This window comes from Emys orbicularis, chromosome 20 (genome assembly GCF_028017835.1).
Source record: "Emys orbicularis isolate rEmyOrb1 chromosome 20, rEmyOrb1.hap1, whole genome shotgun sequence".
Classification (NCBI taxonomy): Eukaryota; Metazoa; Chordata; order Testudines; family Emydidae; genus Emys; species Emys orbicularis.
This window is the reverse complement of record NC_088702.1, coordinates 15,272,752-15,291,350: the sequence shown is the minus strand read 5'-3', so window position 1 is coordinate 15,291,350 and position 18,599 is coordinate 15,272,752. Positions and strand designations below refer to the sequence as shown.

At 58.4% G+C, this 18,599-nt stretch overlaps 1 protein-coding gene across 1 annotated transcript in view; it reads left to right on the top strand.

Annotated features, from left to right (window-relative positions):
- The first annotated feature begins 488 nt into the window (after positions 1 to 488).
- LOC135892783 (junctional adhesion molecule A-like) overlaps positions 489 to 18,599 on the top strand; it is an 84,488-nt gene continuing 66,377 nt past the window's right edge. Inside the window, exon 1 of the mRNA XM_065420581.1 lies at positions 489 to 566. The gene's annotated coding sequence lies outside the window, so the exon portion shown is untranslated. The remainder of the gene's footprint in view (positions 567 to 18,599) is intronic.

The window sequence follows — 18,599 nt, the reverse complement described above, 5'->3', positions numbered from 1 at the left end:
CTGGGCTGGGGGCAGGGCGGGGGGGCAGGTTTCTCCCAGCAGCCTCTCTGATTTGGGGGAGCCTCAGTCCCTGGGTGCAGCCCCGCCCCCATCAGCGCCGAGCGGGGGTCGCGTTCTTTGGGCCAATCGAGCAGAGTGTGGCCTCCGTCACCATGGCAACCAGAGAGTCCTGGCGGGGGGAGGGCCTTGGGGCGGGGACTAAGTTCACGGGGGCGAGGTTAAGGGCCCCCACCGGTAGCCAATTAGGGCGGAGCTGTAGGTGTGAGACAGTCAGGGCACAGGGTTGACTATATTATTGGTTGACGACACCGTAGCGGCATCCAATCAGCACTTGGGGGCGGGGTGCACGGGGCGGTGGGCGTGGTCCGGGAGCCAATGGGGGCACAGAGGGCGGGGCCTCACCTGGGGAAAGGGTGGGGCCTCACCTGCGGGCGGTGAGCGGGACCGGGTGGGGCTCAGTCAGGCAGCGGCGGGCGGCATCGCGCAGAGCTCTGTGGGTAGCTGGGTGCGCGGCGATGGCTGGGCCCGGGGCCGGCTCCACTTACTGCTCCTCAGCGTCAGCTCCTGTGAGTGCCGCGCCGGGGCGGGGGGGGCGGTCAGACCGAGGGGGCGCGGGGCAGTGAGGCGGGCGAGGGGAACGGTAGGGGCAGTGAGGCGGGCGAGGGGAACGGTAGGGGCAGTGAGGCAAGCAGGCGGGGGGAGGGGAGGGTAGAGGAAGGGGGGGGGAGGGGCAGTGAGGTGGGTGGGGGGAGGGTAGAGGAAGGGGGTAGGGGCAGTGAGGTGGGCGGGGGGGAGGTTACAGGAAGGGGGGGTAGGGGCAGTGCGGCGGGCAGGGGGGAGGGTACAGGAAGGGGGGGTAGGGGCAGTGAGGTGGGTGGGGGGAGGGTACAGGAAGGGGGGGTAGGGGCAGTGAGGTGGGCAGGGGGGGAGGGTAGAGGAAGGGGGTGTAGGGGCAGTGAGGCGGGCAGGGGGGAGGGTAGAGGAGGGGGAGTAGGGGCAGTGCGGTGGGCAGGGGGGAGGGTAGAGGAAGGGAGTAGGGGCAGTGAGGCGGGTGGGGGGAGGGTACAGGAAGGGGGCGTAGGGGCAGTGAGGTGGGTGGGAGGAGGGTACAGGAAGGGGCCAGGGGCAGTGAGGTGGGCGCGGGGAGGGTAAAGGAAGGGGCCAGGGGCAGTGAGGCGGGCAGGGTGGAGGGTAGAGGAGGGGGAGTAGGGGCAGTGAGGTGCGTGGGGGGAGGGTACAGGAAGGGGGTGGGGCAGTGGGGCGGGGGGGAGGTTACAGGAAGGCGGGGTAGGGGCAGTGAGGCGGGGTGGGGGGAGGGTACAGGAAGGGGCCAGGGGCAGTGCGGCGGGCAGGGGGGAGGGTAGAGGAAGGGAGTAGGGGCAGTGAGGCGGGTGGGGGGAGGGTAGAGGAAGGTGGGGTAGGGGCAGTGAGGTGGGTGGGGGGGAGGGTACAGGAAGGGGCCAGGGGCAGTGAGGCGGGCAGGGGGGAGGGTACAGGAAGGGGCCAGGGGCAGTGAGGCGGGCAGGGGGGAGGGTAGAGGAAGGGAGTAGGGGCAGTGAGGCGGGTGGGCGGAGGGTAGAGGAGGGGGAGTAGGGGCAGTGAGGCGGGTGGGGGGAGGGTACAGGAAGGGGCCAGGGGCAGTGCGGCAGGCAGGGGGGAGGGTAGAGGAAGGGAGTAGGGGCAGTGAGGTGGGTGGGGGGAGGGTAGAGGAAGGGGGGGTAGGGGCAGTGAGGTGGGTGGGGGGAGGGTAGAGGAAGGGGGGGGTAGGGGCAGTGAGGTGGGTGGGGGGAGGGTAGAGGAAGGGGGTAGGGGCAGTGAGGTGGGCAGGGGGGAGGTTACAGGAAGGGGGGGTAGGGGCAGTGAGGTGGGTGGGGGGAGGGTACAGGAATGGGGGGTAGGGGCAGTGAGGTGGGCAGGGGGGAGGGTACAGGAAGGGGGGGTAGGGGCAGTGAGGTGGGTGGGGGGAGGGTACAGGAAGGGGGGGTAGGGGCAGTGAGGTGGGCAGGGGGGAGGGTAGAGGAAGAGGGTGTAGGGGCAGTGAGGCGGGCAGGGGGGAGGGTAGAGGAGGGGGAGTAGGGGCAGTGCGGCGGGCAGGGGGGAGGGTAGAGGAAGGGGCCAGGGGCAGTGAGGCGGGCAGGGGGGAGGGTAGAGGAAGGGAGTAGGGGCAGTGAGGTGGGTGGGGGGAGGGTACAGGAAGGGGGGGTAGGGACAGTGAGGTGGGCAGGGGGGAGGGTAGAGGAAGGGGGTGTAGGGGCAGTGAGGTGGGCAGGGGGGAGGGTAGAGGAGGGGGAGTAGGGGCAGTGCGGCGGGCAGGGGGGAGGGTAGAGGAAGGGGCCAGGGGCAGTGCGGCGGGCAGGGGGGAGGGTAGAGGAAGGGAGTAGGGGCAGTGAGGCGGGTGGGGGGAGGGTACAGGAAGGGAGTAGGGGCAGTGAGGCGGGTGGGGGGAGGGTACAGGAAGGGGGGGTAGGGGCAGTGAGGTGGGTGGGGGGAGGGTACAGGAAGGGGCCAGGGGCAGTGAGGCGGGCGCGGGGAGGGTAAAGGAAGGGGCCAGGGGCAGTGAGGCGGGCAGGGTGGAGGGTAGAGGAGGGGGAGTAGGGGCAGTGAGGTGCGTGGGGGGAGGGTACAGGAAGGGGGTGGGGCAGTGGGGCGGGGGGGAGGTTACAGGAAGGCGGGGTAGGGGCAGTGAGGCGGGTGGGGGGAGGGTACAGGAAGGGGCCAGGGGCAGTGCGGCGGGCAGGGGGGAGGGTAGAGGAAGGGAGTAGGGGCAGTGAGGCGGGTGGGGGGAGGGTAGAGGAAGGCGGGGTAGGGGCAGTGAGGTGGGTGGGGGGAGGGTACAGGAAGGGGCCAGGGGCAGTGAGGCGGGCAGGGGGGAGGGTACAGGAAGGGGCCAGGGGCAGTGAGGCGGGCAGGGGGGAGGGTAGAGGAAGGGAGTAGGGGCAGTGAGGCGGGTGGGCGGAGGGTAGAGGAGGGGGAGTAGGGGCAGTGAGGCGGGTGGGGGGAGGGTACAGGAAGGGGCCGGGGCAGTGCGGCGGGCAGGGGGGAGGGTAGAGGAAGGGAGTAGGGGCAGTGAGGTGGGTGGGGGGAGGGTAGAGGAAGGGGGGGTAGGGGCAGTGAGGTGGGTGGGGGGAGGGTAGAGGAAGGGGGGGTAGGGGCAGTGCGGCGAGCGGGGGGAGGGTAGAGGAAGGGGGTAGGGGCAGTGCGGTGGGCGGGGGGGAGGGTACAGGAAGGGGGGGTAGGGGCAGTGAGGTGGGCGGGGGGAGGGTACAGGAAGGGGGGGTAGGGGCAGTGAGGTGGGCAGGGGGGAGGGTAGAGGAAGGGGGTTTAGGGGCAGTGTGGCGGGCAGGGGGGAGGGTAGAGGAGGGGGAGTAGAGGCAGTGCGGCGGGCTGGGGGGAGGGTACAGGAAGGGGCCAGGGGCAGTGAGGCGGGCAGGGGGGAGGGTAGAGGAAGGGAGTAGGGGCAGTGAGGCGGGTGGGGGGAGGGTAGAGGAAGGGGGTGTAGGGGCAGTGAGGTGTGTGGGGGGAGGGTACAGGAAGGGGCCAGGGGCAGTGAGGCGGGCAGGGGGGAGGGTACAGGAAGGGGCCAGGGGCAGTGAGGCGGGCAGGGGGGAGGGTAGAGGAAGGGAGTAGGGGCAGTGAGGCGGGTGGGGGGAGGGTAGAGGAGCGGTGAGGCGGGTAGGGGCAGTGAGGCGGGCGGGGGGAGGGTAGAGGAGGGGGAGTAGGGGCAGTGAGACGGGTGGGGGGAGGGTACAGGAAGGGAGTGGGGCGGGGGGGAGGTTACAGGAAGGCGGGGTAGGGGCAGTGAGGTGGGTGGGGGGAGGGTAGAGGAAGGGGGTAGGGGCAGTGAGGTGGGTGGGGGGAGGGTAGAGGAAGGGGGTAGGGGCAGTGAGGTGGGCGGGGGGGGAGGGTACAGGAAGGGGGGTAGGGGCAGTGAGGTGGGCGGGGGGGAGGGTACAGGAAGGGGGGTAGGGGCAGTGAGGTGGGCGGGGGGGAGGGTACAGGAAGGGGGGGTAGGGGCAGTGAGGTGGGCGGGGGGAGGGTACAGGAAGGGGGGGTAGGGGCAGTGAGGTGGGCAGGGGGGAGGGTAGAGGAAGGGGGTGTAGGGGCAGTGAGGCGGGCAGGGGGGAGGGTAGAGGAGGGGGTGTAGGGGCAGTGAGGCGGGTGGGGGGAGGGTACAGGAAGGGGCCAGGGGCAGTGCGGCGGGCAGGGGGGAGGGTAGAGGAAGGGAGTAGGGGCAGTGAGGCGGGTGGGGGGAGGGTAGAGGAAGGGGGGGTAGGGGCAGTGAGGTGGGTGGGGGGAGGGTACAGGAAGGGGCCAGGGGCAGTGAGGCGGGCGCGGGGAGGGTACAGGAAGGGGCCAGGGGCAGTGAGGCGGGCAGGGGGGAGGGTAGAGGAGGGGGAGTAGGGGCAGTGAGGCGGGTGGGGGGAGGGTACAGGAAGGGAGTGGGGCGGGGGGGAGGTTACAGGAAGGCGGGGTAGGGGCAGTGAGGTGGGTGGGGGGAGGGTAGAGGAAGGGGGTGTAGGGGCAGTGCGGCGGGCAGGGGGGAGGGTAGAGGAGGGGGAGTAGGGGCAGTGAGGCGGGTGGGGGGAGGGTACAGGAAGGGGCCAGGGGCAGTGCGCCGGGTAGGGGGAGGGTAGAGGAAGGGAGTAGGGGCAGTGAGGCGGGCGGGGGGAGGGTACAGGAAGGGGTCAGGGGCAGTGAGGCGGGCGCGGGGAGGGTACAGGAAGGGGCCAGGGGCAGTGTGGCGGGCAGGGGGGAGGGTAGAGGAAGGGGGGGTAGGGGCAGTGAGGTGGGTGGGGGGAGGGTAGAGGAAGGGGGTAGGGGCAGTGCGGCGGGCTGGGGGAGGGTAGAGGAAGGGGGGGTAGGGGCAGTGAGGTGGGCGGGGTGAGGGTAGAGGAAGGGGGTAGGGGCAGTGCGGTGGGGAGGGTACAGGAAGGGGGGTAGGGGCAGTGAGGTGGGCGGGGGGGAGGGTACAGGAAGGGGGGGTAGGGGCAGTGAGGTGGGCGGGGGGGAGGGTACAGGAAGGGGGGGTAGGGGCAGTGAGGTGGGCGGGGGGAGGGTACAGGAAGGGGGGGTAGGGGCAGTGAGGTGGGCAGGGGGGAGGGTAGAGGAAGGGGGTTTAGGGGCAGTGTGGCGGGCAGGGGGGAGGGTAGAGGAGGGGGAGTAGGGGCAGTGAGGCGGGTGGGGGGAGGGTACAGGAAGGGGCCAGGGGCAGTGCGGCGGGCAGGGGGGAGGGTAGAGGAAGGGAGTAGGGGCAGTGAGGCGGGTGGGGGGAGGGTAGAGGAAGGGGGGGTAGGGGCAGTGAGGTGGGTGGGGGGAGGGTACAGGAAGGGGCCAGGGGCAGTGAGGCGGGCAGGGGGGAGGGTAGAGGAAGGGAGTAGGGGCAGTGAGGTGGGTGGGGGGAGGGTAGAGGAGCGGTGAGGCGGGTAGGGGCAGTGGGGCGGGGGGAGGGTAGAGGAGGGGGAGTAGGGGCAGTGAGGCGGGTGGGGGGAGGGTACAGGAAGGGAGTGGGGCGGGGGGGAGGTTACAGGAAGGCGGGGTAGGGGCAGTGAGGTGGGTGGGGGGAGGGTAGAGGAAGGGGGTGTAGGGGCAGTGCGGCGGGCAGGGGGGAGGGTAGAGGAGGGGGAGTAGGGGCAGTGAGGCGGGTGGGGAGAGGGTACAGGAAGGGGCCAGGGGAGTGCGGCGGGCAGGGGGGAGGGTACAGGAAGGGGGCCGGGGCAGGAGGCAGTTCAGGAGCTTCACTTTTCATCCCGCTGGGTGTGTCTGCCTGGCATGATCCTGGTGGTGATGGTACATGAAGCTGTGTCTGTCTCTCTCTGAGGTGTTGGGACCCCAGTACCCTGGGGCTGCCCATGGCTCCTTTGCTCCCGGGTCTCGCTCCTTGCTTCGCAGATGGTTCGTTTTGTTGCTGAGTCTCCTTTTCTCAGCTGAGTCCCCACCCTGCATTGGCCCCTATTGCCTTTGGGGTTTGAGGATTGTGCTAAACATTTGGTGCTTTGAGTTCGAATCTCTGTAAAGCCCTCGCCAGGGCCCTTCTGGGCAGATTAAAGGCCTGGGAGGGTGGAGGTGGATTTTAGCGATGCTTCATTCTGAATTTTTGCTTGGTCTGAAATGGGGGAAGAAGTTTCTTTCCTTGTGAGTTAAACACCGTTTGTAAAATGCTGATGATTCCTTATCCGAGGCATGCAGAGGGGCCTGTGCAGCCATACTGATTGCAGGAGGCTCTATTTTCACAGTGCTCACGGTTGGAGACCCAGTTAAGTCACAAATCCTAGATGCTGCTAAACAAATCTCGTTTCCTGTATTAACAAGAACACCTCAAACTCAGGAAAATGGAAGCACTCTAGAAATCCAGTTCGGTTTTCACCATTGAGGTTATTCACTTCTTGCACTTAAACAATGAAAACTAGTTGTATTTTTTTGGGTAGCCTGTCTGTCATTGTTCCAGTGTTTTCAGGCACTTTGAATGTTTGGCTTGCAAATATTGCTGGGAAAGCTTTGTTTATTTAAAGCTATTGTTCCCTTTGTGCTGCTTTTATGATGTGTAAGAGCAGCCCAAATGTTGTAAAGTTTCATTTGCTTTCTGTAACTTTACAATTAGGAATATCAAGTCTTGTTGGTCCCTGTCCTTGCTGGAGGATGAGAGAACTAGAGTCTTTTCAACCCCAAAGGGTGTATGAATCTTCTAGAAAGAGCTATTCACCCAAATCTATCAGGATTTGCTTTAAATAGGTGTTAACTAATTTTGAAAGTTCTCAAGCTATTAGAGGTGGGCCAGACAGAAAATTGGGGAGCTGTGCCCCCCCCCCCCTCACCGTGAGGCCCGACCTCCAGCCAGGTCTGAAACTGGAGCTGGGCAGTGTGGGGCACTTGCTGCTTGCAGCTGGCAGGAGCTGCCTGGGTGTGGGGACCTGGCTCCAGGGCCAGCAGAATCCTTGGATAGCAGTGATTGTGGGGGGGCAGGGTCCAGGAGCCCAGGTCGGAGTGAGTCAGTCTAGACCACTATGGAGAGCTCCAGCCCTTCACCTACCCTGGGCATCGTTTCCCAGCTAGTGGGGACACAGGCTGGGGGGCTAGTCTTAGGCCCCGTGCTTGGCCTTAATTCTCCAATGCTGCTGGAGCTGGATGCCCGGCCAGCAGCCTCTGCTCTGCCTTCAGAGCTAGGTGGCCGGAGAACGGCAGCTGGTGGGGTGGGGAGAGAGGGCTAAGGCAAATTTTGGGGTGGCTATAGGCCCTGCAAGGCTCCCCCCTCCCCTGAAGTGCTGCTCCTGGTCTAGGATGGAATTGGCAGAGAGGAATTCCAGCCAGGGATTGTAGATCATGTATTCAATAAGATTAGAGATAAAAGGGGGAGAGGCAATGGTATGGTAATGGAGGGAGAAGGGTGGGCGTTTTAGTGGGAGGAAAGAGCCGGAGAAGAGTAAGGGAGGGTATGAGACTGGGTGTGAGGCATGTGGGATGGAGTCAGTGAGGCAAGTGGAGGGGCTGGAGAAGGAAAGAAGATAAAAAACTTCTGTCTGTGGTCAGGGAGAAGGAGGCGAGAGTTGTGAGGTGGGAGGGGAAGGTAAAGAAAGGGCAAGCAGATGGGAGAGGGAAGGTCATGTCAGGTTTTTGTTTTTTCCTGGGAAGAAATTGATAAGATCCCGTGTCAAGAGAGAAGCCGAGATGCAGGAGGAGAGGAAGGTTTGAGGATTGAGGGCTACACTGCTGTGGAAAAAAGTGTATTCTTAATTCAGGTTCACTAATTTGGGTTTAAATAATAATGAAGACACAGTAACCTGTCTTTTAGCTCGGGTTAGCAGTGCAAGTTCATCTTGCCCTATAGACTTTAACTCCAGATGCTAACACATGCTGTGTAGCTGTGTTTTCACTGCTATTTTATCCTAAGTTAGCTAACCTGAGTTAAGAATACACCTCTAGTTTGCAGTGTAGACATACCCAAAAATGGTGAAAAGGCAGTTGGGATTGGAGGCATGGGATTCATTTAAGATGGAGTAGCAGAGTGGTTCATGTAGGAAGATGGTAGAACAGGAGAGAATGAATTTGTAGTGCATGCAATTAGCCTGGTCATAGCGGTTTTGCCAGGAACACACCACAATGCAAGAACAGGAGTGGAGGAAGCAGATGTTGGGGGTGAGCATGGGGGGAGGGGGAAGGGGAAGCTGGCAGGGCGGACCTTCAGATGGAAGGGGGTGAAAAATGTCAAGGGTGGATAAGTGAAGAATGGAGGGAATCAACAACCATTCCAGAGAAGAGGGATGAGACATCACCAAGTTAATGAACTGGAAGTTATGGGAAACAGTTTCCTTTCAATAGCTCTGGTTGATGTCAAAATCTGGTTAATTCTTTAGTGAGTCAGTGAATTTGTTCAGCAAAAGCTCTAATCTCTCATGTTTTAAAAAAAAAAAAAAAAAAAATACAAAACCCATTAAAACACAAATCAATTCAGGCCTTTTTTGTGCATTGTTTCTTCTTTACAATCAAACACATTTTCCCCTTTTGCTGGTCACTTAAAAAACATTAAACCCTGCCCGTTTCCATTGAATTTCTAAAAATCAATGGAAATTTGTGATTTTAGTTTTTAAAACTTTTTAAAGAAATACAAACAAACCATTTGTGCTTGTTTAATTTCTGGGTCAAAGCTGACCTGCCAACATCCTTTTTAAGGTAGCCTCTCTTTCCATTAAAAAAAATCTTGCTTTTCAGTCTTAAGTAATGCATGTTACATGTGTGTAAATTTGACTTTGAATGCATGTGTAGCTCCTGCAATCAGGGTTTGGCTTTTGCCCCCCTTTTTTACTTCCAGGTGGTCGTCTTGATGAAGTCAGACAAATTGACCACTTCTGTGTTCCAAAACCTCCCAGTTCCTTTTAACCATCCATCTTGATTAAATCATGGGGGTTTGTCTCCTTTGCACATGATGCAGGTTTAATGACATTCTTATGATGTATGAGCACTGGCTCCTCCTCTGCATTAATTACATGCTAGTGTTAATGGGTTAGTAATAAACCTGCATGTCTGCTTTTCCCATTACTCGTGAGAAGAAATCCTCATCTAAATTTGCAGTCACTGCCTTATGTCTTTTAAATCCATCCTTAGTCTATCTTTGTGAAACCTATTTATCACTACCATGTGATGACACTAGACTAGTGATCACTCGTGAGTACTAAGATCATTGTTACAACTAACCTAACATCCCTTCTTCCTCCCTCCTGTCTGTTCCCAAGTCAAATCTTTTGTCTTAGACTGTGAGCCTTCTGGGTAAATTTGTACCTTGCCTAGGACAATGGGGCCCTAATTCCTGATAGAGGTGCTTATAACAAATGCAGATTGCAGAAGGCTCCAGTCTGTCCACACAAAGAATCAATACTAATGTAAAGTTGGCTCCAAATTAAGGTGTTTCTTTAAGTGGGTTAAAAAGCACGTAGTCATTTTTCCTGTTTTCCTATAAAATGTATTTACAGATTTAATCTCTAAAACATTAGTAATAAGGGCAATATGCTTGACTGTTAATGGTAGAGGTATCCGCACGGGTTGTCTCAATAGTGCAGACAGAGGGCGGGAGTTTCAAAAGGATGTAAGAACCTCTGGAGAAACTGGTGGTCTAGTCTAAGTCTTGATGGGATCCTGTTAGGACCGAGATCTTGCCTTTTGCTCCCTGAGCCTTTAAAATCCCCAGCGGGAGCATAACTCTTTCATAAACCTGAACTTCTCATCTGTGGGGGATGTAGTGACACGGTGATTGCTGACCCAGATGTTGGAGGGGAAATCTCCTTTGGAAGTGCAAAGATCTCAGTAATTAGTCTCATGCAGGGTAGAAGGATAGCTTATTGGATAAGGCACTGAACTAGGCATCAGGAGACTTGGGTCAGTTTCTTACTCTGCCACAGGCTTCTGGTGTGACCTTGGCAAATCACTTAATCTACCATGTGCCTCAATTCACCATCTGTAAAATGAGGATAATACTTATCTACCTTCACGGCAGTGTGAGGTTAAAATCCATTGGTGGTTGTGAGGAGCTCAGCTATAACTACCTAGATCTGCTTTTGCTCTATGGGATGTTGGTGTTCCGGGGTGTGGATTTTGGGGGGAAATTTTTTTTTATAGTGAATCTGGGTTCATCATACATAAAAACAAACCTCTGTAGCTCAGATTGGAGAAATGAGCACCACACTGCTGCCTCTAGTGCCTGGGTGGAAACGATGTGGCGGAGAGGCAATCCTAAATCCCAGTTTGCCTTTGGAAATTGTAAACTCAGTTATATCTCACTTCTGCATGAGACCTCTGAAGAGATTACTGAGGCCGATTACCATGATGTGAGAGAGCCCCATAAACGCCCTATTCCGCATCTAGGCATGCATGCAGCCCTAACCCTCCTCGCTCCAAGAGCCTGCACCAAACAACTTCCTTCCCAAAATAAAAGCCGCTTACAGGGCACCACCTTTGGCATTTGTCCTTCCCCAAGCACTGTCCACTGCGACTGGCTACCTTCCTCCTGGCTTGAGAACAGCTCCTGGCTGCATGCATCTAGGGATGCTGGGCTGTCTCCCTCCTCCTCAGCACCCTCGTTCCCGCTTTCCTCCTCCTCTTGCCTTGTTGAACTGGGCTCTGCAGTGTCAAAGTGGAGGTGGGGTCGCCCCCAAGTATCGCGTCCAGCTCTTTGTAGAAACGGCAGGTCGCGGGGGCAGAACCGGAGCGGTAGTTTGCCTTGCGCGCTTTGCAGTACGCATTCTGCAGCTCCTTCACTTTAACCCTGCACTGCAGTGCGTCCCGGTCATGTCCCCTTTCCATCATGTCCCTTGATTTCTGCCCGAAGGTACACCTCTACCTCGATATAACGCTGTCCTCGGGAGCCAAAAAATCTTACTATGTTATAGGTGAAACCGCGTTATATCGAACTTGCTTTAAGCCGCCGGAGTGCGCAGCCCCGCTCCCCCGGACCACTGCTTTACCGCGTTGTATCCGAATTCGTGTTATATTGGGTCGCGTTATATCAGGGTAGAGGTGTATCATAATTCCTACGGCTGGAGCGCAGCTGGGACTGGACAGCTTGCTCCCCCGAAACACTGAAGTCCAGCACCTCGCCATTGCTCCATACTGGGGATCGCCTGGCGCGTGGAGGCATGGTCACCTGGAAAGATTCGTTGAGAGCACTCCACACCTTGCTGTGCAAACAGGAAGGGGATTTTCAAAATTCCCAGAGAATTTAAAGGGCAGGGTCTGACACTTGGTCACCTGAGGGCAGGGCAGTAGAGTTCAAAGTGATGACCAGAGTGGCTAGAACAGGCATTGTGGGACACTTCTGGAGGCTGATCAGGGCGTCAACACTGGCGCTGCGGCACTCCAGCCGGGGCGCAGCAAGCGTTATGCTTCTCGGGGGGGTGGATTACCAGGAGCGCTCCAGCCACGGAGTCTGGGTGCGCTACGTGCCTTGCCAGTGTGGACGCATCATGAGTTAGGGTGCCTGGGGCTGCTTTAATGTGCTCTAACTTGCAAGTGTAGCCAAGCCCTTAGTAAACAGCACCTCTTTACAAAGCAAGCAGGCTTGGCTGAAGTGGCTGGGCAATTCTTTCTTGTGCACTGAGTGACTGGTACAAATGCTCCTGCACTAATTCGTTGCAAAAAGATGGGTAATCGGTACTACTGGACAAGACTTGGAAGTTTTAAAACAGTGGGGGAGAAGCTTTCCCTTGTACTCCTATTGTAAGAGAAATTGGTTTCCCTGGCAGGTATGTACTTTGAGGAAGTAGTTATTCAAACTATTGTTCTGACCATTTGTCCTCCATTTACTTCAATTGCTGCAATATGCATTTCCTTGTCACTCAACCACACTAGCGCGCCCCATTTCTGCAGGGATGCAGGAAATACAGGAAGTGCTGAGACACTTTGTAGGACAGAGACTGGGTCATAGATTCCCCCCCCCCCCCCCCGAGAAATTGTTTTGGAAATTTTGGCTGGGACTTCTGGTCCTGATTTTGCAGCTTCAGAGAGTCAGATCTTGAGCTGAAGTTACAAAGCCATCCCCTGCCACGTTGCTCCTAAGGAGAAGCTTTCCCTGCCCCACGGCAGAGGGAAGAGTGTATATTGAAGAATTAACAGCAGTGGAAAGGTAAAGACTGCAAGGAAAGCTGACCAAAGAGGGCATCTGTACAAGTGGGAGAGTCTTACTGGAAGTATCTAAAGCTGACACCATGCCCCACAAAGTTGCTGGTTCATGGGCGATGCCTGAGCATTGCCACATAGACCAGGGTAAGGCTGTGGCAGCCTGCTGATCATGTTGCAGGATCCAGCTGCAGGAAGCTCAGCATCCTCCCCTGCTTCCTGCCCCCATCGCTCCTCAGCTGCAGGGGGAGGGGTCACTGTACGGGAAGCTGCTCCCCCATCCGCCCAACCCCCGTGCATCTGGACCTCCCATACTCAGACCCCCCTGACATGTCTCACCCTGTACACCCAGAACCCCCCCCTAGCCCTCCATACCCAAACCCCACCCCACTGAACCTCAACGCCTGCATCTGGAGCCCCCCTGCCTCCAGACCCCCACCTTGCACCCAGCTCACCCCCCACTGAGCTCCCTGCACTCAACCCCCCACCCTGACAAGCCTCACCCCCCTGAGCCCCCACATCCAGATCCCCATGCCACTGACCCCCCCAACTAGCTGCACCCAGATCCCCACCCCACCAAGTCCCACTCCCCCAGCACCCAGAGCCTCCTGCTGAGACCCTCGCACCCAGACCCCTCCACCGATACCCAACCACTTTCACCTGGAAGCTCCTGCAGAGTCCCATTGCCCCTGCACCTGGAACCCCCGCCCCCAACGAGCCTCTGTGCATTCAGATCCCCCCACACTGAGCAGCCTGCACCCTGATTGTCCCACACAGAATCCTCTCACCCCACACTGAGCCCCTCCACACTTGGATCCTGCCTGGTTGAGCCTGCCTGCCCCACACCTGGCGCAGAGGGGCAGGGCCCCAGGGTGTGTCTGCAGTAGGCCCAGGCCTTGTGCTGGGTCAGGTGCAGCTAGGGTGACCAGGTAGCAAGTGTGAAAAATTGGGACAGGGGGTGGGAGGTAGTAGGAGCCCATATTTAAAAAAAAAAAACCCCAAATATCGGGACTGTCCCCATAAAATCAGAACATCTGGTCACCCTAAGTGCAGCCTCACCACTGAGTCCGTGTCCTGGGGGTGGGCAGTAGGGAGGCTGCAGGGTGATTCCCACCTTCGTACAACCAGTGGCCTGTGCTCCCCACTGCATGCTGGAGCCTCTGCATTTATTTATTGACAATAAAGCTTGAAGAGCTTTAAAATATTGTGCACAGAATTTTTTTTTTTTTTTTTTTGGTGCAGAATTTTTAATTTTGCCCTCAGGAGTAACAGGCAGTTCTTTAATGTAGCAGGCAAAGGCAGAATGCCAGATCTGAGGACTAGAAAGTGAAACTTGAAAAATTTAAACCAGAAACAAGGGGGCACATTTTTAACAGTGAGGGGGCATATCGCTCACTGGGACAGTGAATCAAGAAGTTTGTCGGGTTCTCCATCACTTGAAATCTTTAAATCATGATTGGGTGTCTTAAAATATATGCTCTAGCTCAGTTACAAGTTATTGGACTTGAGACAGGAATTGCTGGGTGAAATTCTAAGGCCTTTGCTCTGCAGGAGGTCAGACTAGATGGCCACACTGGTCCTTCCAGCACTTAAAAATCTATGGTCCTGTGTCTTGTCTTCCAAAGAATAGAGTCCCTTATGCCAGACGGGTTGCTATTAATGTAGTAAGATATCAGCTTTTGTGTACACTGAAACATGCCACGTCTGTGGTTCACGCTCTGAAACATTGGTGCAGGACCAGCCAGCGATGGATTTACTCCCACAAACATTTTTCTCAGGGAACTGTGGGGCAAGGCCACTTGGTACAGCATCCTTGGAGGGTGTGCTATATGTTATAATTTGGACCTAGCCACGGTGGTGCATCTTTGTGTTATATCTGTTTAATTGTGAAATGGCATCAGGTTGTTGTATAGACTTCAGACTACTGCTCAGGCTGAAACTCACTGACTCAAAGAACCGCTACTTTGTCATGTAGCTGATTTAGTTTTCCATGTGATTAGTGCTGCATATTACTGGTTTTCACTCTCTCTAGTTACTTAACTGAGGCCTTGGCTACACTGGCGCTGTACAGCGCTGCAACTTGCTGCGCTCAGGGGTGTGAAAAAACACCCCCCTGAGCACAGCGAGTGCAGCGTTGTAAAGCGCCAGTGTAATCAGTGCCTGCAGTGCTGCACGCTCTCGCAGCGCTGGCGGCGCGACTACACTCGCGCTTCACAGCGTCCTGAGTGTAGCCAAGGCCTGACTTTAATCAATGACTGCAATTTGATTTGCCCCATTTCCAGCCTGTTGCTGTGTCACGGAGTAAGGGGGGACTCAGGGCCCTGCACCCCCGGCTTCCTGCGATTCACCATGACTCTCAGCCAGCCAGTAAAGCAGAAGGTTTATTTAGACGACGGGAATACAGTCCGAGACAGGTCTTGCAGGCACAGACAACAGGATACCCCTCAGTTAGGTCCATCTTGGGGTCCTCGGACACCCCAGCCCCCTCCAGAGGTCAGAGCCCTCCCTGCCTCCAGCCACCTCACCAGCCAGCTCCCCAGACTCTGCCTTCAGCGACCCCTCCCACCTTTGTTCAGTTTCCCGGGCAAAGGTGTCACCTCGCCCCAGCCCCCTCCTGGGTTCTCATGTTACAGGCTCAGGTATTTCCCTTCGGTCATTCTCCCATCCCCCAACGCAGACCATCCCAGCCACACTCCCCTGTCAGCACTTACAGATCACAGTAAGAACAGTCCCAGTTCGTCACATCTCCCCCCTTCGAGACCGAACTGAGCGGGGTCACTTCAGCCAGTGACCCGGGGAAGTTCGAACCTACCCCCGTTCCCATGGATGCCCCCGCATCCCTCCCATTCCTTGGTGAGAATTACACCAGGCCCCTCCAGTTTCACGCCCCCCCTTAGGTCGGGGGTGCTCGAGGGCATTCGCAGTTCGCATGTGGGAAGGGTTATGCGGCCTGTGCCCTTTTCCCACCCCAATACCCCTGGGGTTCCAACTGGGCTGGGGTCTTCTCCCAGCGCTCCAGTCTGGAGGTCTGTGCTTCGGGCTCTCTTGGTTCAGAGCCCCCCTTTTAACCTTGGCCACCCTCTGGAAAGGCTCCTCTATGCTGGGCAAGGGTCCTAAAGCCGTTTTCCCCTTGTCCCGGGCCTTCCTCCCCCTCTGACAGGGGTCACAGGATCGGCAGTACTGCCGGACAGTAACAAAGACCCCAGGCCAGTAAAAGCTCCGTAGCAGCCTCTGCTGGGTACGCCAGGTTCCCTGGTGCCCTGAGAGGGGGGTGTCATGGGCCCGGTACAGCAGCTGGCGGCGATACTTCTGGGGTACCACCAGCTGCCTCCTGATCCCCCCTGACTCCATTTTCCCTGGGGGAGCCCATTCTCGGTACAGGAACCCCTTCTCCCACAGGAACCTTTTCCGGCCGCCTCTCCCCATGGTCTGTACCGCACCGAGGTCGGCCAGGTCCCTTATCTTCCGCAAGGAGGGATCTTTCTGCACCTCGGCCTGGAACTCAGCAGCTGGGACAGGGATGGCCACCTGCTCTCTCTCGCCGGCTGGGTCTGAAGCCGCAGCCTCCCTGAGCTGTGTCCCTGGGTGTTCCCTCCCCACCAGGTTAGGGTCCTGTGCCTCGGGCAAGGCACCCTCCCCAAGGCCAGGGCGCAGTGCCCCTCGCCGGCTCTGACTGCGGGTCACAACCAGGGCACCCTGGGGGTTGCTTGACCAGTCCTCCAGGTCCCCCCCCATCAACACCTCAGTGGGCAAATACGGGTGTACCCCCACGTCCTTGGGGCCCTCCTTGGCCCCCCACTTCAGGTGTACCCTCGCCACGGGCACTTTGACTGGTGTCCCGCCCACCCCCGTCAGGGTCAGGTAGGTGTTGGGCACCACCTGATCTGGGGCCACCACCTCGGGCCGGGCCAGCGTCACCTCTGCGCCCGTATCCCAGTATCCATCGACCTTCCTCCCATCCACCTCCAGGGGAACGAGGTACTCTTTCCGGAGGGACCGCCCCGCGCCCACTGTATAAACCAAAAACCCTGAGTCTGGAGCATCCCGCCCCGCAGAGGAGCAGGCCTGGAGCTCTCCTCCCTCTTAGCAGGTGGTACTCTGCCAGCCCCCCTTCCCTGGGAGTGCTGCCTCTCGCCTGGCTGGGTCTCTACCCAGTCAACCCTCTGTGGGTTTGGTCTGCTCAGTCTGTCCCTGAGCCTGGGGCACTGGGCCCGTATGTGACCTCTTTGGTCACAGTGATAGCAGACCATGTCCCAGGGGTTCCCTCGAGTGGGTTGGATGGACCTGACGCTGGATCTTCCCCTTTGGTGAGGTTTCTCCGTATTTTCCCGCTGGGATGGCCCATGGTGACTCTCGCTCTGCGTTGTGGTGGGACTGTTCCTTTGGGACTCCTCCCTGCCAGCCCCTGACCGGCTCTTTACAAACTCATCGGCCAGCCGGCCTGCATGTCGCGGGTTCTCTGGTTTTTTGTCCCTCAACCACAGCCTCAGGTCGGATGGGCACCGCTCATACAGTTGCTCCAGTACCAGCAGTTTAACCAGGTCCTCCTTCGTCTGGGCCCCATCTGCCCACTTGCTGGCGTATCCCTCCATGCGGACGGCTAGTTGCAGATATGAGATCTCAGGGGTTTTATCCTGACTCCGGAACCTTTCCCGGTACATGTCAGAAGTCAGCCCAAACTCACGTAGCAGGGCCTTTTTGAATAGTTCATAGTCCCCTTTTTCCGCCTCTTCCAGTTGGCGGTACAAGGCCAAGGCTTTGGGGTCCAGTAAGGGGGTGAGAACCCGGAGTTTGTCTGCAGGATCAACCTGGTGCAGCTCGCAGGCCGTCTCAAAGGCATCCAGGAAGTCATCCATGTCCTCCCCCTCCTTGCGTGGGGCCAGGATGCACTTATCAAAGCTCCGTGCAGTCCTGGGTCCCCCCTCACTCACCGCAGCCGGGGGCTCGCGGCCCTTCAGCCTCGCCAGTTCCAGTTCCTGCTGACGCTGTCTCTCATTCTCCTCCCGTTCACGATGCCTCTCTCTCTCTTCATGCTGCCTCAGTTTCTCTTTCTCCTCCCGTTCATGCTGCCTTTGTCTCTCTTCATGCTGTCTTTGTCTCTCATTCTCCTCCCGTTCATGCTGCCTCTGGTGTTCACAAACCTCCAGCTCTCTCAGTTTTAGCTCTTTCTCCCATTCCAGCCCATTCCGCTCCACGGATGCTGCGCGTGGCCGGGAGGATCCCCTGCTGGCCGGCGAGTGTCGCCGGGAGGATCCCCTGCTGGCCGGGGGGGTCACGGCGCCCTCGGTATTTGCTGGGCTCCTCCCCACCCTTCCCCTAGGCATAGGCAGGAGGGGTCTCTGGAAGCCCTCAGCAGCCGGCTGACCACTCCCAGCTGGGACAGACACTGGGGCCTGCGCTGCATCTGCCAGGCTGCTTCCCTCAGAGACAGGGATCAGTTCATTCGCGCGATCTCCCTTCTCCAGCTGGGCAATGAGCTGTTCTTTGGTGAGCTTCCCAATGCGCACCCCCCTCTGCTTGCACAGCTCCACCAGGTCGCTCTTAAGCCGCTTGGCATACATCTTCCTGCTGGCCACTCACAGGCCTGTGTGCCCACCGCTCCCCACAGTTTCCAGGGAGACCCCTAGTGTGCCAGCCCTTCTCGAGGTCACCACCTCTCTGCCAGGGTCGAGCTGCAGACTCCTCCGCCCCTGGGACCACTCGCTGCGATCCCCCGGGGGACCCTGTTACTGCAAAAGTCCTTCTCGCTGGTCACACACTCCCAGGGGTGATAACCGTCTCTCTCTGACTCCTCAGCACGCCTGGTCCCCGTCAATCCCCCTTCGTTTTACTTCTCCCCAGTCACTTACTGCAGGAAGCGCCGTCCACGGGGTGCAGTAGATCCCGCCGCTGCCACCAGTTGTCACGGAGTAAGGGGGGACTCAGGGCCTTGCACCCCCGGCTTCCTGCGATTCACCATGACTCTCAGCCAGCCAGTAAAGCAGAAGGTTTATTTAGACGACGGGAATACAGTCCGAGACAGGTCTTGCAGGCACAGACAACAGGATACCCCTCAGTTAGGTCCATCTTGGGGTCCTCGGACACCCCAGCCCCCTCCAGAGGTCAGAGCCCTCCCTGCCTCCAGTCACCTCACCAGCCAGCTCCCCAGACTCTGCCTTCAGCGACCCCTCCCACCTTTGTTCAGTTTCCCGGGCAAAGGTGTCACCTCGCCCCAGCCCCCTCCTGGGTTCTCATGTTACAGGCTCAGGTATTTCCCTTCGGTCATTCTCCCATCCCCCAACGCAGACCATCCCAGCCACACTCCCCTGTCAGCACTTACAGATCACAGTAAGAACAGTCCCAGTTGGTCACATGCTGTCATTTAGCAGCCATTTTTATCAGACTGCTGCTTAGGCTTTTTCTGCTTGATTCAATTACAGCCCTAATGTCCATTAACACTTCATTTTACACCTCTGTCATTTCTCTCCTGACTTGCAAAGTACCAGCCTAGCTTAGCCTCT